This window comes from Canis lupus, chromosome 22 (assembly GCF_048164855.1).
Source record: "Canis lupus baileyi chromosome 22, mCanLup2.hap1, whole genome shotgun sequence".
Lineage (NCBI taxonomy): Eukaryota > Metazoa > Chordata > Mammalia > Carnivora > Canidae > Canis > Canis lupus.
Window position 1 is genome coordinate 24,824,036 of NC_132859.1, and position 17,013 is coordinate 24,841,048.

At 36.6% G+C, this 17,013-nt stretch overlaps 1 protein-coding gene across 4 annotated transcripts in view; it reads right to left on the reverse strand.

The window, feature by feature from the left end:
• The window catches only part of COL6A6 (collagen type VI alpha 6 chain), a 142,625-nt gene that overhangs the window by 111,615 nt on the left and 13,997 nt on the right, over positions 1 to 17,013 (reverse strand). The window lies entirely within an intron of this gene.

Here is a 17,013-nt window from a genome sequence, read left to right on the forward strand (position 1 = left end):
TTTATTCATTCATTCATCCACTCAATGAAAAAAAAAATCAATGAATCCATATTAATGAACTAGTATCTCTGTTTCTTGCTTAATTCTTGCCCAAACATGAATTTGCAATATTATATATGGCTGTCTCACTGCTTGTCAGGCAGGCTCCTAGTACTTAGTACTTTATCCCTTCAGAAAAGGGACCTGTGCCATGCAAAATTCCATCCCCATTTACTCACCTACTCTATCATCCCTCTGACATTTTGGAATTTGGGACTCTGCTCTGTTCCTTCATAAGAAGCCTAGATGATATAAACTTTTCAGGCTGTAAGTCAATTTATCAATCCTATTCCAAGGTAATTTAGTGAACTGGAAGGGGTTCACAAGAGATTGTTTTTAGTTCAACCCTTTCATTTTTTTTTAAAGATTGATTGATTGATTGAAGACAGAGAGAGAGACAGAGAGAGGTGGGGGCAGAGACACCAGCAAAGGGAGAAGCAGGCTCCATGCAGGGAGCCCAATGTGGGACTCGATCCCGGGACTCCAGGATTGCGCCCTGGTCCAAAGGCAGGCGCCAAACTGCTGAGCCACCCGGGGATCCCCCAACCCTTTCATTTTTAGAGGAATGTTAGTCCTAAGTAGATTGCCCAAAATGAAAACCAAGCTGTGATATCTACAAACTTTCTGTTACTATACATGACAATGAGTTCTAACATTTATTGGGCCTTTGCTATGTGTCATGCCCTGTCTAACTGCTTTACGTTTGTTCTCCTGTTTGGTATTGATAACAAACCTGGTAGCAGGTGATATTATCCTTATTTTGCAGATAAGGAAACCGATTCATAAAAGGAAAGTAGGTAACAGACACAAAGTCACATTGATAAAATGGGCCACAGTTGGGCATAGAGACCACATAAGATCTGTTCTTGCAAACAAACCCTGCATCCCAAACTCAACATTGTGGAGACTACAAGTGTCTCCAAGTTTCTCTCTGAAAGTTAAAACCTGGATAGAAAAGTGAGGATTAGGAAAGGACACAATAATCCCAAAGCAGCATGAAGCATGTGGAAATTTCCCCATGCAGATGATCAATACCAGTGATACAACAAAGGCTGAGTTCTTTGAAATAGGATCTTGCAAAATAATTTTCTCACATCCTTTAAATGGAATACAAAATATGGGATGTTATAAATCTATAAAGTGTAGAATCCTACATGCAAAAGGTTTATCTTGAAGTGCATACATGCCATGTTTGTACAGTAAAACTAGTAGTGGGCTAAGCCTCCAAACTCATACTTAGAAGGTTTGGGATCATTTTGACCATATCAAAATATGGATAAACTGCCTATAATCTGTCTGCTGTTCTATTCCCAGACATGGCCAGGATTTACATAAATTTTTAAGATATCTGAATATTTTTTAAAAATTAAAAATACCTGAAGACATGAGGGGAGAATAAAGGAGAGATACTTATGTAAAGTAACAACATAAAATTTAAATTCATAGTACACTCCATCTTAACAATGAGATTATTATAGAAATACAAAAAAAAATACTCTCAAAGGCACAGTTCTCTTTAAATTTTGTTGTAATTCATTTATTCGGAATCAAACAAGCTAAAGTCAATACACTTCTTCTGGAAATTATATGCTATAAAGTTTTTAAAAAATCTGGATCTCTGTAAACTTTCTGTTGAGAGGTAGAATGTTTCTAATTTAAATCACAGCTGCAAAAGCAACACAGCCACCAAACCCTTGGCTTCAAACCCAGAATGTTTAGAACTTGTGCAACACCTCTCTTGAGGCTATTAAGAACCAGGGGTTTCAGGGAGACCTCTGCCCCATGCAAGCCAATTCATAATCTAGGACAGTCTTAAAAAAAAAAAATTATTAACAGCCCAGAGAGGACTGTAAAGAGACTTCAGCAAAATTGAGATAAAGGCCATTTTTTCCTTTAAAATGATTATACAAGATACATCATTTGTAAGCATATGGATTTTATTTTTCTTCAGAAATAAGAATATTGTCAGCTGTTGCACCGTAAGAAATAATACTGGGTCTGTGCTCCAAAGTTCAGGGTAAATTGTCACTTGCCTATTTACCCTCACCCCCATCTCTTCACTATTTCCCTTCCTTGAGCCATTCTACTTCTCAGAAATCAAAAGGTAGAAAGAAAAATATTCAAAGAGGGACTTAATGTACAAGCTGAAATGCTGCAGCACAAATCCTTGGCACATGATAAGAACAAGTAAACAGTGAATCAATGATGGCAAGCAGTACAAAACACACAAGTACTCTTGGGGCAAGCAAGCTGCATAGTTTTACTGCTAAGGTCATGTTTTCCCCCCAACTGTAGTTTCTAGAATCTCAAAAAGAGGCAGTATAGATTGATCATTTTGAACAAGGTCTTTAGGACCTTGCCATTTTGTAAAATGGACACTTGTGTGCAGAGTACACACATACATATATAAGTGCTCCTACACACACACACACACACACACACACACATACACACACACACTCTTTCACACGTTTATACACAATGGAATATTACTCAACCATCAAAAAGAATGAAATCTTGTCATTTGCAAGGACGTGGATAGAGCTAGAGAGTATTTTGCTAAATGAAGTCAGTCAGAGAAACACAAATATCACATGATTTCACTCATGTGTGGAATTTAAGAAACAAAACAGGAGAACATGGGGGGAAGAAAAGAGGCAAACCAGAAAATAGAATCTTAACTATAGCAAACAAATTGAGGGTTACTGGAAGGGAGGAGGGGGGAGATAGGTTAAATGGGTGATGGGTATAAGGAGGTCACTTGTGATGAGCACTGGCTGTATGGAAGTGATCAATCACTAGATTCTACACTTGAAACTAACACTACACTGTATGTTAACTAACTGGAATTTAAACAAAAACTTGAAAAATAAGTATTAAAAATCCTAAATTAATCATTAGCAAATCAACTCCTTCAGTATATGAAAAAAGAATATGCCGTTATCAAGTTGGGTTTAGCTCAGGAATACAAGGATTGCATTTCAAAGATATAATCTAAGTCTGTAAATCTAAATACGTATTTACAAAATGCATGAATACAACTTACCACTTTAAGAGACTAAAGAAAATAAAAAGTAAATGCAAAACAAAACCCATTCAAAATCATAATTTTAAGGAAAAAAACCCTCTAACAAACCAGGAATAGAAGTAAACTTAATCTGAAAAGAACAAATTTTAAAAATCTGTAGTATATATCATCCTAATGAGGACATTTTAGAAGTACTCTTTTTTAAAAAAATTAAGTGTAATTTACAGTTTATTAATTTCAGGTGTACAATATGATTCCACAATTCTATACATTACTCAGTGTTCATCATAATAAGTATACTCATCAGTATACTCTTAATCCCCTTTATCTATTTCACTCATCCTCCCACTCACCTCCCCTCTGGCAACCAACAGTTTTTCTCTGCATTTAAGCATCTGGTTTTTGTCTTTTGTTGGTTTCTTAAATTCCACACATGAGTGAAATCATATGGTACTTGTATTTTCTGCCTGCCTTATTTCATTTAGCATGAATACCCTGTAGGTTCATCCATGTTGTTGCAAGTGGCTACATCTCATTCTTCGTTATGGTTAATATTTCATTGTATATATACATATCACATCTTCTTTATCTATAGATGGGTTGTTTCCATATTTTGGCTTTGTAAATAATGCTGCAATAAACATAGGGAGGCATATATTTTTTTAAATTAGTGTTCTCATTTAAAAAATTTTAAAATTTATCTATCTTATTTATTTGAGAGAGAGAGAGAGAGAGAGAGCAAGAAAGAACATGAGCAGGGTGAGGAGTAAAGGGAGACGCAGACTCCCTGCTGAGCAGGGAGCCTGATGTGGGACTCAATCCTGGACTCTAGGATTATAACCTGAGCCAAAAGCAGACACTAACTGAGCCACCCAGGTTCCTCCTCATTTTTTCTTGTAAAGTTATTTATTTATTTATTTATTTATTTATTTATTTATTTATTTAAGAGAAAGAGAGTAAGTGGGCACGAGTGGGGGAAAGGGCAGAGAGAGAATGTCCAACCAGATTTCTACTAAGCACAGAGCCTAATGTGGAGCTCCATCTCACAACCCGACCCATGAGATCAGGACCAGAGCTGAAATCAAGAGTTGACGCTTAACCAACTGAGTCACCCAGGTGCCCCATAATGGTTTCATTTTCCTTTGGGTAAATACCCAGCAGTGGAATTGCTGGATCATATGGTAGTTCTATTTTTAAGTTTTTGAGGAACCTCCATACTGTTTTCCCCAGTGGCTGCACCAATTTGCAGTCCCACCAACAGTGTACCATAAAACTCCTAGAAGAAAACATAGGCAATAATTTCTTTGACACAGCTGCAGAAACATTTTTCTAGATGATCTCTTCAGGCAAGAGGCAAAATTAAGCTATTGGAAGCACACTAAAATAAAAAGTCTTTGTATAGAAAAGGAAACCAAGAAGGAAACCCAGTGAATGGGAGAAGATATTTGCAAATGATAAATCTCATAAGGAGTTAATATAAAATTAACTTAAATATAAATATAAAATATAAGATGAACTTACACAACTCAACACCAAAAGACTCCAAATGATCAGATTAAAAAATGAGCTGAGGACCCAAATAAACATTTTTCCAAAGAAGACATGCAGATGGCCAACAGACTCATGAAAAGATGCTCAACATCACTCATCATCAGGGAAAGACAAGTCAAAACTACTATGAGCTATCACCTTACACTAGTCAGAATGGCTGAAATAAAAAAAGACAAGAAATAATAAGTGTTGGTGATGATGTGGAGAAAAGGAATCCTCATGACTGTTGGTGGGAAGTACTCCCTTTAAAATGAGGAATCAGAAAAGGTGGCCCTCCTTCACTCCTAGGTTCTAGCAAAATTAAATCCATAAGGATTGAAAAAAAGAACAAGAACACATAAAATTGTCATTGTTTGCAAGTGACATGACTGTTTAAATCTATAGCCAAATTATTAAAAATAGCAAATATTTTAGGTCTCTCCATATAGTATCAAGATATAAAATTCAATTGTATTTCCACATAACTAGAAAACTTAAGTCTTTTTGTAAGAGTCAAGTTAATAAAGCATCAATATAGGGGCACCTGGTTAGCTCAGTCAGTTAAGCATGCAACTCTTGGTTTCAGCTCAGGTCATGATCTCCTAGGTTATGGGATCAAACCCTGCATCAGGCTCCCCACTCAGCAAGGAGTCTATTTGAAGATTCTCTCCCTCCACTTCTCCCCCCACTCTCTTTCTCTCTCTCTCTCTCAAAAAAAAAGTATCAACATATCAAATATCAAGAAAAACATTAAAGTACACAAAAGATTGACCACAAAATGTATAAAACTTTACTGAAGGATGAGTGACCAAAATAAAGAGACAGAAATGATGTCAACTCTACAATCTCTTTAATAAGATAGAAGCAAATAGAGTAATTCCTAACTCATTTTATGAAGGTAGCATTGCCCTAATACCAAAACCTAATAAACACATTGCAAGAAAGCAATAGACCAATCTGTCTCATGAACATAGATGTGAAAATCTGCAATAAAATTTTAGCAAATCCAATTCAACAATGTATGAAAAGAATTATACACCATGGCCAAATGACATTTATTCCAGTAAGCAAGTCTGGTTCAACATTTGAAAAATCAATGACCATAACCTATCACATCAATGGTCTAAAGAAAAAAAATTACATGATCATGTCAACAAATATAGAGAAATAATTTAACAAAATTTAATACCCACTCATGATAAAAAATCTCAGTAAATTAGGAATACAGGGAAAATTCCTCAACTTGATAAAGAATATCTACAAAAAACCTATAGCTAACATCATAGTTAATGGTGAGAAACAAAGCTTTTTAAGTTTAGGAACAAGGGAAAGTTGTCCTCTTTCACCACTGTCTTTCAACATCACATTGGAAACCCTACCTAATACATTAAGGCAAAGAAAGCATGTGGTGTCAATGCAATCCCTATCAAAATTCTGATAGCATTTTTCACAGAAATAAAACAAACAATTTTAAAATTTGAATAGAACCACAAAAGACCCCAGGTAGACAAAACAATATTAGGAATCACCAAGCTGGAGGCATCACACTTTCTGATTTCAAACTCTATTACGAAGCTATACTAATTAAAACAGTATGGTATTATATTGGCATAAAAAGCAGACCCAGATCAATGGAACAGACAAGAGAGCCCAGAAATAAATCGTGAATTTATGGTTCAATAAATGGTGTTGGAAAAACAATACAGAGACATGCAAAAGAATAAAGCTGGACTTCTATTTCACACCACACACAAAAATGAACTCAAAATGGATTGAATATTTGACACCAAAGACAAAGCAACAAAAAGCAAAAATAAACAAGTGGGACTTCATCAACCAAATACCACAGTGTGGTATTAACAAAATAATCAAGAAATATATCATTGAAACAGGAGAGTGACCCCAGAAGTAGATCCACAAAATATCATCCATTGATCTTTAACAATGGAGCAAACCAATACAGTGGAGACAAGATAATCTTTTTTTTTTTTTTAAAGATTTTATTTATCCATTCATAATAGACAGAGAGAGGCAGAGAACAGGCAGAGGAAGAAGCAGGCTTCACGCAGGGAGCCCGACGTGGGACCTGATCCCGGGACTCCAGGATGGCGCCCCCCGACCAAAGGCAGGCGCTAAACTGCTGAGCCACCCAGGTATCCCGGAGACAAGATAATCTTTTTAATAAATCATTTTAGAACAACTGGACATTCACAGACGCACACACACACACTAACACACCTAGACACAGACCTTACACTCTTCACAAAAATGTAACTAAGACAGTATCAAGAGAATGAGAAGATAGGTTCCTACACACACTGGCAGAAAATATTTGCAAAAGACACATCTGATAGATGACTGTTGGTCAAGATACACAAAGAACTCTTAAAACTCAAGAAAAAAAAAGAACCCAATTAACAACGGGCCAAAGAACCTTAACAGATACCTCAAAGAACATTTACAGATAAAAATAAGGATAGGAAAAGATGCTCCACATCACATGTCATCAGGGAATTGCAAATGAAAACTAGATACCACTGCACACCTATCAGAATGGCCAAAACCCAAAACTCAGACATCACCAAATGCTGGCAAGAAGCAGAGCAGCAGAAACTCTCTAACTCCTAGTGGGAATGCGAAATGGCATAGCTACTTTAGAAGACAGTTTGGTGGCTTCTGGCAAAACTAAACATACCCTTACCAAGTGGCCTAGCACTTGTGTTCCATGGTATTTACCCAAAGGAGTTAAAAACTTCTGTCTACCCAAAAACGTGCACGTGGATCTTAATGGCAGCTTTATTCATAATTCTCAAAACTTGGAAGCAACCTAGATATCCTTCAGCAGGTGAATGGGTAAATAAACTGGGCAGCCAGACAATGGAAATATTCAGAGCTAAAAAGAAATATGCCACTAAGCCATGAAAGACATAGATAAGGCTTAAGTACATATTACTTGGTAAATGAAACCAATATCTTAAAGGCTACATACTGTATGATTCCAACTATATAACATCCTGAAAAAGGCAAAGCTACGGAGACCATAAAAAGATCAGTGGTTGCCAGGAGTTAGGAGAGAAGGTGGGGTGAATAGACATAGCACAGAGGATTTCTACTCTATATGATACTATAATGGTGGATACAGGTCATTATAAATTTGTCTGAACCCATAGAATATACAAAACCAAGAATGAACCGTAATATAAACTTTGGTTAGTGATGGCGTATCAGTGTAGATTCAGCAATTGTAACAAATGTACCACTGGATGGGGGTGTTGATAATGGTAGAGGCTATGTATATGTAGGGCCCAGGGGTATATAGGAAATCTCTATACCTTCTGCTCAATTTTCCTGTGAACCTAAAGCTGCTCTAAAAAAAAAAAAAGTTGATTTTTTTTTTTTTTAAGAAAAGAAATAATAAACACAAGATGCAAGATAGAGGTTGCATAGGATGTAGGAGGCAGGGCAATGGGATTGGGAGGAAACATCATAGATATGTTACTGTTAATATTCCAGTTTTCATATGGGTAGAGTTTCATAGGCTTATTATATTACCAGTAAATAAGCAAATAAATTGAAAGTCTTACAAGGACCTATGGATGAAAGCCAACAACGAACTAAGGGTTAGGATTAATCCAATTTTGTACCTGAGATCCAGTAAATCTGTAGAAAAGTTTTAAAAATGTTGGTTAAATACAGCTAGAGTAAAGAAAAAGTATCAGGTTATTAACAAAACAACCTAGTGACATGTTGAGGGTGGATATGGAACGGTTATAGGGATAAATCTGTCCCCCTGTGATTGTTATCTGTGATAAGTCCTGTATTAGTGGAATGGCAAACAGGGAAGCAAAAATATATTTTGACCAAAAAAACTTTTCTCAAGTTCAGAACTCTCCCAGCATCCCACAGGACCCAATAAAAGGAACTCAAATAAAATTTCACCAATGATAAATCACCTAACATAATCATGATTCCAGTAGCAGACATCTCTAGCTGTTCACCAATATTTATGCTGCCCCTTCTGCATTGCAGAGTTGTCACTGTGCCATGTCTGCAAGCTGGGGACGGCCTGTCCCAGACCCACGTGCAATGGCTAAATGATGGCCATTCTGGCCAGGGTAACAGGAACAGAAATGACGTCACCCGCTTCCCAGCCCAGCCTTATACCTCCCACAGGGACTCTTCCATCATCTCTTCCCTTCCAGTTGGCTGCAACGGAGACAACCTCAAATAACAAATGTTGATGATGGCAGAGCCACTCTCGGCCTGGGGACCTGATAACTGTGAGGAAACGGGCTGCTCCATGAATGTGCTTATACACCTACTTCTGTTAAGTCACTGATAATGTAAATTGCTATTGTGTTTTCCAGTATACATTATTGGGTTTCTTTGCTACAAGCCCCCAACACTTGTAAAGGTAGGATAGCACAAAATAGTAGGAGCAGGAAAGAATTTGCGATCAGGGCATAGGAAAATTCCTGAGGCACAAGGAGAATCAGTCCACCAATAATGACTCTGAGGTCACCCTGCAATTACACTATGATCCAGTTGTAGGCTGTGTAGCCTCGTGGCCAAACGCACAGGTTCTGGCATCAGACTACCCGATTAAATCCTGCTTGTGTGGCCCACTAACTGAGCGACCAGGCAAGTAATACAATCCCTTTGAACCTATTTCTCATCTACAAAATGGGGTTAGTAACTGCATCCACTTCAAGGGATTGTTGTAGGGGTTACACAAACTGATGATACATGTAAAGGAGTTGGCATAGCTTCTACCTTGCCGTAGATATTAAATAAATGATAACTGTAATTTTTATAGTTCTTGCCATCTTTACAATGGGACTACTTGTGAGTAAACCCATCTAGAAAAGATCTGGCTAAGGAATACCCTGGAAAGGAACTGTACCCTCAAGCCTTTCCCTGATCGATTTCCCAGCCTTAGCTTTTGTATAACATGTCATGCTTTTCTATACCTCTTCATGACCATCATCTCTGAATCCTGCACCACACTCATGAGGTAGGTGGGAATTATTATTATTTCACAAAAGAAACATCTGAGGCTTAGCAAAACTGTACATTTCTTCAAGCCACACCAAGCCTCAGGGCTCTGAGGTTAGGACTTTTTCCATTACATTATACTGCTTTTCTTGAGGCAAAGCCTTACATCCATGCATCTAGTTTTCTGAGGATGAAGGAATTTTATCTAATGTGTTAGAATACATCAGATAATCTAGGTTTGTAATTATTTTTTTATTGGAAATGATTTCTTTGAATTGTTTTCTTTCTGAATATCAACCGCTATGAATTTTTGCTCTTTACAGCCAATCCTGTTAAGTCTAAATAGAGGTTTCTCACCTCCAAGTTGCCGTTTTTCCTTATTTGGCTGAAGCTACAAAAAGGCAGCCATACTGACACAATTCATAAAAGCCAACAATGACATCAGCTATCCTGAAATTGTCCAGTAATACCCAGAAGGGCCAGGGAGGTAATGAAATATTTTGGGTCATTGATAAAATATTTATTCGTTTTAGCCAAATCAAAAGCATACATGGCTTAGGATGGCAGGAAATAGAAATTAGATCTAAATGGCCCCCTTTAATATCCTGGTAGTTAAGCCCAAAGTAGATATTTGACAAATATCTACTAATTGTTGACCTCTTAAGTTTCAGGTTTAGAAAAGCATAAAGTAATTGAAGAGATTCAGACACAGAGCAGCATTCTAAACTTGGCATGGATTTTCTCTATCAGCTTTGAAAAATATTAGATACCTTTGGAAAATATTCTGACTCGCATTGAGCAAACAAAGTAAAGAGTAACTCATAACATCCCTGGTTTGATGGACTATAATAGGGGTGAGGGGGCAGGGGAGTGTTTCCAAAAAGAATAAGAAAAGCAAATACTTACCGGGTACTTATTATGTACCAGCCATTATTCTAAGGGCTAGACTTGATCCTCTCAACCACACAGTAAGCATCAATAAATACTATTCATTTCATAGATGAGATTGAGTCAGAGGATAAAGTGACTTGCTAAAAGTCACACAGCTATTAATAGAAGTGGAATCAATCAAATGTGAATATAGTATCCCCGTTTGCCTACACTAAGGGACACAGACCTAAATCTAATTTTGAGCTGTAACAAATACACTAAATAACATGCATAATTTAACAGTTAATTGTTGACTATAACCACCATCTCAGTAAAAAAATACTATTATTACAAAGTTGCCCAGGCTAGAAACGTAGGAATTACCATGAATTCCTCATTTTCATACCCCTAAGCAAACACTATTGGTTTGAAGACCTAGATCTCAGATCCAGCCATTTCTCAACACATTGACTTCCACCCTAATCTAAGACGCCATTGTCTCACCTGGATTTTGGCGAAAGTTTCCTAATTGGACTTCCTGCTTTTACTCTCCCCACTACCAATTATTCTAGAATGTTTTAAATTTAAAAAGGAGATAATATCACACATCTATTCAAAATTCCTTACCTTGTCTATCCAGGCCCTACATGTTCTAGATCCTACTAATCCACTAACCTCATCTCCTTATCTTCCTTTCCTTCACCCTACTCTGGCTTCTCCTTGAACAGAACTTGCTGTTCTACCTCAAAGTAGAATATTTGAATTTTCTTCTTCCTTAGTTTGCTTAGATGTTTGTTTAAATATCAGATGCCCTTATACTTTTAGTTAGCATCCTATTGAAAATAATTTCCCCTTATATACCTTCCCCCATCCTCATCATAATATTGACTGTGGAAAAAAATTAACTTGGAATGTTTTAAGATAAAGTGTAACCAAAATATTTGACAACAATATGGAATGTGGAAGGAGGATATTATCCAAGAAAAGTGCATATATTTACTAAGGTTAAACTCTGATAAAGCAAAAAGCTGTCTAAAAGCAGTAGGGAAAAATACAAAATCATTTTGACTCTGGAATAAATCTTAAGGGAGATACAATAAAGTACAGACCAAAAAGGAGTTTAAGTACATTAAAATGTTAAATGTTTGACAAAAAACATCATTTGTAATAAGCAACTAGACCACTAAGCCCACAGAAAAATGGACAATGAATAGGAGCAGGCAGTTCACAGCAGAGGTAATCTGAATGGTCTATAGACAAATGAAAAGATCCTTAACTTCATCCTAATATGAAAAGGGAAATGCATATTAAAACAGTAAGGTACAATGGTACAGTCTCCCTAGGAGACTGGCAAAAATTGAAGACATTGAAAATATTAAGAGTTGACAGGATGTATGAAAATTAGAGCTCATGTACATGGCTGGTAGGAATATAATTTAATACACTCACTTTGGAAAGCAATTTAGCAATTATCTAGTAAAATTAAACATAACCTAGAAACTTCATTTAAAGTGAATATCCTAGGGTGCCTGGGTGCCTCAGTTGGTTAAGCATCTGCCTTTGGTTCAGGTCATGATCCCAAGGTCCTGGGATCAAGCCCTGTGTTGGGCTCCCTGTTCAGCAAGGAGGCTGCTTCTTCCTTTCCTCTGCCTGCTTCTTCCCCTGCTTGTGTTCTGTCTTTCAAATAAATAAATAAAATCTAAAAAAAAAAAAAAAGAATGTCCTAGAGAAACTCTGGTACTGGTGCACAAGAAGATTTCTATGAACATCTGTAAAAATTGCAAATCACTCAAATGTTTGTGAGGAGAAAAATGGAGTAATTAAGCTGGGGCATACTCACCTATGAAAACATTTTTCAGGTTTTTAAATAACTTAGTTCTACATGCCTTAATAGTAATAAGCCTCAACATAGAGTGAGGGTACTAGTTTTAGGTTGGTATGACCCACCCATAGTAGAACTCCCATTCCTGGATGAGAGGATCAGGCAAGAAGTCCTGGAAGAAGTATAACGCCACCCATGTAAAATCATTAAAACATACCAAAATACTATTTTTAAAAAGTCTATATATTAAAGCAAAGTTGGGGATAACACAAAACTGCTTAAGAACAATAGTCCCCTCTGGAAAGGCAAAATGGAAAATAGGATCTGGGAGAGGGGTCAAGGGGACTTCTACCCTATGTGTAATATTTTATTTAACAAAGTCTGAAACAAATACTGGGTGATGTTAAGTGTTAAATCTGGGTAGTAGATTTATTACTTATTATTCTTTCTATTGTATGTTTCATGAAGAAGGAAGGAAGAAGAGAATGCTAAACAATATAATGCAGGAAATAAGAAGGAACCAACCAAGGATCTTGAAGAAGGAGTTTCCATGTCTTATGAAAACCAATCTGGTAAGGAAATTAGGTACCCTAAAATAATGAACAAAAGAATTTCTATTTTCATTCCAATATAGGTTCTTAAAAAAAACCACACACAAACTCCTATGATGTAAGGATACAAAAGAATCATGGACAGAGTCAAGAAACTGTAGCAATGTGGTAGATTAAATATGGCCATAAATTCTTTGCTATTGCTTCCATTGAAAAGGGGGTATAGTTTCCCTCAGTTTGAAGCTAGGTTGCCTTGTGACTTACTTGGTCAATAGGATGTGGCACAAGCAAGGTCCTGAAACGTTTAATGTCATAAGAAGCCATGCAGCTTCCATCCAAGCTCATGGAATTCTTGGAGCATGAGAAGCAGCAATCACCAGGTAAGAATATCACTATTCTGGTATCGCCTTATTATGAAGCCCAAGCTGGCCCCATGAAGGAGCTATGTGGGGGCGAGGGGAAGAGAAAGATGCTTCACTAGACTTCATATGATCTAGCCATTCAGTGCAGGTACCAGACATGTGATTGAAAAAGCTTTCTTAATAACTCCAGCCCCAGCCATCATCTGACAGAGACCTTGAGCAAGAACTACTGGGAGAGACCAACCAACCCACGCAACCATGAGACAAATTATTTTTAGACCACTATGTTTTGGAATGGTTCATTTTGCAAAATTAGATAACTGGTACAGAGAGGAAGGTCCAGGCTTAGTTTTTTCAAATGCTGAGTTTGAGATGTTCACATGTCATGGAAGTGGAGACATCCTGAAGGCGGACATGTAGTATTATGGCTCTACTGATCATCTTCATACTCCTGAGTACAGCCACAAGCTTTGGCCCAACAGTGCATTGGTCCTTAGGAATACAAATCCACTAAAAACAGACTAAAATCATGAACTCAGTCAGATTGGGGAGGAAGGGAAGCAGACCTGTGCTATGATGCCAGTGAAGCAAGTCCAGAGGACTGAAGAGAATCAGAAAAGCAGCATTTTGATGCCTTGAGAGGGAAGGGAGAACAGGGGTACAGAGAGGATTTTTGTGGAAGAGGACTGCTTCAGCCAGTTCTAAAGGACAGGTACTTGATCTCAAGCATGAGTGCTCCTCAAGGAAATAAAGATGTTGACAATAGGGGTAGTAGAGTTATTGATGAATGCCATCATTTTCAGGAACTTGAGGCCAATAACTAGGCAAATTGCATTGCCTTGGCAACTGCCCCATTAAGTAATTTCTATATTAATCTCTGAAGGACACATAAAGGACCCTGCCTGCATTACTTTAAAAGCTATCAGAAAAATAAAATAAATTAAAACAAAATGCAAAATATGGTATGCAAATTCATGTACTTGTTTGTTCATTTAACATTTTCCAAGGTCATATTTCATTCTAAACCCCCCTGTATTGGTTATTCTCTTACAAAAAAAATTACAAAAGCCATGGTTTTGCTTTTGGGAGGAAGGAAAACCTTTATTTTTTTTTAATTTATTTTTTATTGGTGTTCAATTTACTAACATACAGAATAACCCCCAGTGCCGTCACCCATTCACTCCCACCCCCCGCCCTCCTCCCCTTCTACCACCCCTAGTTCGTTTCCCAGAGTTAGCAGTCTTTACGTTCTGTCTCCCTTTCTGATATTTCCCACACATTTCTTCTCCCTTCCCTTATATTCCCTTTCACTATTATTTATATTCCCCAAATGAATGAGAACATATAATGTTTGAAAACCTTTATTTTTATAGTTCAAAAAGTGCTTAGACTTATAACCACTATACGAAGTAGACGCAACTATTCCCATTTTATAGATATTAATACTGAAACTTAGGAAGATCGAGGGATTATCCCAAGGTCCCTAACTGGCAAACAGTAGGATTTGGACTCAAAATTATCTACTCCTCAGAGGGCTGCTCCTTGCTTTAAGGAGGTCCAGTGTAAGTGGGCAAACATACTACACATATGTAAAGCTGTGAAAAGACCATTGGAAAATAGCGTGACTAAGTGAAATGGGCACAAGGGAAAGGCAAGGAAGGAGGATTGTGAGGGCCACCTTTGGTGGCAGCGGGTTTGAGCTAGATTTTGTGTAAAGTGATAAACTTGTTTTTATGGGGAAGGGGGAAATGTGTGGGCCACATAGCAGCAATGCAGTGCTGGTTTAATGAGAGTGAACTAGAAAGAAATGGCTCCTGCATTTTCAGGTATTTACACCAGTGGTTCTCACATGGAGATTTTGTCCTCAGGGGACATTTGGCAATATCTAAAAAGATTTTTTATTTTTACTGCTGGGCGAGAGGACAATACTACAGGCATCTAGTGGGTAGAGGCCAGGGGTGCTGCTAAACATCCTATAACACACAGGACAGTCCTCCACAACAAAGAATTATCTTAACCAAATGTCAGTAGCTGGAAAACTACACAGGTTAAGAAATCCTGACCTATACACATATTTACCACATTGTATTAGGGCTTTCAAGAGAAATATAACCAATAGGGTATAATTATATATATAATATATATATATTATTATATATTATATTATAGGGTATAATTAATTATATATAATTATAATATATTATAGGGTGTAATTATATATTATATATTAATATATATAATTATATGATATATAATATATATTACATATAATATATTATAATATTATATTATATATAATATAATATATAATTATATATAATTATATATTAATATATATGTAATTATATATGTTATAGAATTATACCCTATTATATATATAATTACACCCTATTGGTTATATTTCTATATAACCAATATATTTCTATATATATAATTACACACCTATATTGATCCATATCTATCTATCTATATATATAATATATATAGCCCTATTGGTTATTTTTATATATATATATATATATATATATATATATATATATATATATATAGTGTATATATGTGTAGCCTTCTATGAAGAGAGAAGGATTTGACTCATGTGAGGCGGGGACTGGAAGTCTGAAGTCTTGAGGGTAAGCTGAGAATTCTGGCCAGAGCTTATGTGCTGCAGTTTTGAGTGGGAAGATAGTTCCCTGGAGAGTTGGGAGTCTCAGTATTCCCTTGTAAAGTCTTCAACTGATTCAGCTGAGGCCACTCAAATTAGGGAGGGTAAGCTTCTTTACCCAAAGTCCATCCATTTAGAGGTTAGTCACTTCTTTAAAATCTCTTCACAGTAACATCTTGATCAGTGTTTGACCAAATATCTTGGCACTAGAGTCTTACCAAATTGACACATATAATTAATCATCATACACATTTAACTTTCAAAATCCTATGAGGCAAAGATTTTATCCTTGTTTTAAAGATAAAGGAAGCACAAAAAAAAAAAAAGCTACCGACGGCCAAGAGACACATGAAAAGACACTCAACATTACTCATCAGAGAAATGCAAATCAAACCTGCAATGATATATCACCTTGCACCTGTCAAAATGGCTAGGCTCAAAAAGACAAGAAACAAGTGTTAAGGATGCAAAGGAAAAGGAACTCTCGTGCACTAATGGTGGGAATGCAAACTGGTGCAGCCAGTGAGGAAAATACTATGGAGATTCCTCAAAAATTAAAAATAGAAGTGCCATATAACCCAGCAATTCTACTACTATCTACCTAAAGAATACAAAAACACTAATTTGAAAAGATATATATGCCCCTATGTGTAGTGCAGCATTATTTACAATAGCCAAGATATGGAAGCAGTCCAAGTTTCTATACATAGATAAATGGATAAAGAAGATGTGGTATACACACAATGGACTACCACTCAGTCATAAAAAAGAATGAAATCTTGCCATTTGTGACAACATGGATGGACCTAGAGGGCATTATGCTAGGTGAAATAAGTAAAAGATAAATATCATGTGATTTCACTTATATGTGGATTCTGAAAAAGAAACAAAAAGCAGAAACAGACCCATAGAACAAACCTATAGAATGATAACCAGAGGGGAGGGGAGGAAGGGATGGGCAAAATGGGTGAAGAGGAGAGGGAGACACAGGCTTCCAATTATAGAATGAATGAGTCATGAGAATAAAAGGTACAGCATAGGAAATATAGTCACTGATACTATAATAGTGTTGTATGGTGACAATGGTAGCTACATTAGTGGTGAGCACAGCATAACATATAGAGATGTGAGATCATTATACTGTACCCCTGAAA